The sequence below is a fragment of the Aplysia californica genome, unplaced genomic scaffold (assembly GCF_000002075.1).
Source record: "Aplysia californica isolate F4 #8 unplaced genomic scaffold, AplCal3.0 scaffold00034, whole genome shotgun sequence".
NCBI lineage: Eukaryota > Metazoa > Mollusca > Gastropoda > Aplysiida > Aplysiidae > Aplysia > Aplysia californica.
The window spans coordinates 608752-609669 of record NW_004797304.1 but is presented as its reverse complement, the minus strand read 5'-3'; the positions used below and the strand labels follow the sequence as shown (position 1 = coordinate 609669).

At 38.8% G+C, this 918-nt stretch overlaps 1 protein-coding gene across 1 annotated transcript in view; it reads right to left on the bottom strand.

Moving 5' to 3' along the window:
* Positions 1–918, bottom strand: part of LOC106014197 — a 31516-nt gene that overhangs the window by 22776 nt on the left and 7822 nt on the right. The gene's annotated exons all lie outside the window — the stretch shown is intronic.

Genomic DNA, 918 nt, shown 5'->3' with positions numbered 1-918 from the left:
AAGAAGAAGAAGAAGAAGAAGAAGAAGAAGAAGAAGAAGAAGAAGAAGAAGAAGAAGAAGAAGAAGAAGAAGAAGAAGAAGAAGAAGAAGAAGAGCGTCGCTCTTCAATGTCCTACCAATACGTCTACTTAGGTGAATAGGGCAAGATAAGGTAAGATCAGATACGATAATATACGTTAAGATACGATAAGATAAGACAAAAATTTTGTTCCTATATTGTTGGAAGACATTGACAGTGTGTGTTCCTCAGCCCCTTAAAAACAAGCTATACATAAAGGCGTAACAAAATAAGTTACAAACATTCCATATTCTCACTCCTTCACTCATTGCACGAAACATGATAACTTTATGAACAAATACAAGGCACCTATCACTAATTTAGACAGAGATTTATGGGACGTTTCGAGCTAAAATGTCAAAGCAGGGTAAATAAATTTTCTAAAAATAATGAAACAACATTTCCTATATCTTCCTATATCAACCCATTCAGAGAAAAGTGAGAGCCGAAAGATATTTCTCGTGTGAGTGGCCGCAATATTGGTAAGTTACTCTATACACGAGCACGCCCAGGAACATATGCAAGCAAAGACTTCAGTATTACACGGCCTATTGGAGTCTGTTGGATTGAAGATCCACCCCGGAAAGTCAAAGGTACTATGGACAGATGTACAACGAAAGGAGCAGGTCACAATAGAAGGAAAGGCCCTAGAAAACGTTGAATCTTTCTGTTATCTTGGGAGCATAATTGACAGAGAGGGGGGAACAGGTGCTGAAATAAAGTCCCGCATTAGAAAAGCACAGGCTGCTTTCATATCTTTGGATAGGATTTGGATTTGGAAGACCAGAGAGATCTCACTTCGAACAAAGCTGAGGATTTCCAATTCAAACGTGAAGTCGGTCCTGTTGTATGGATGTGAG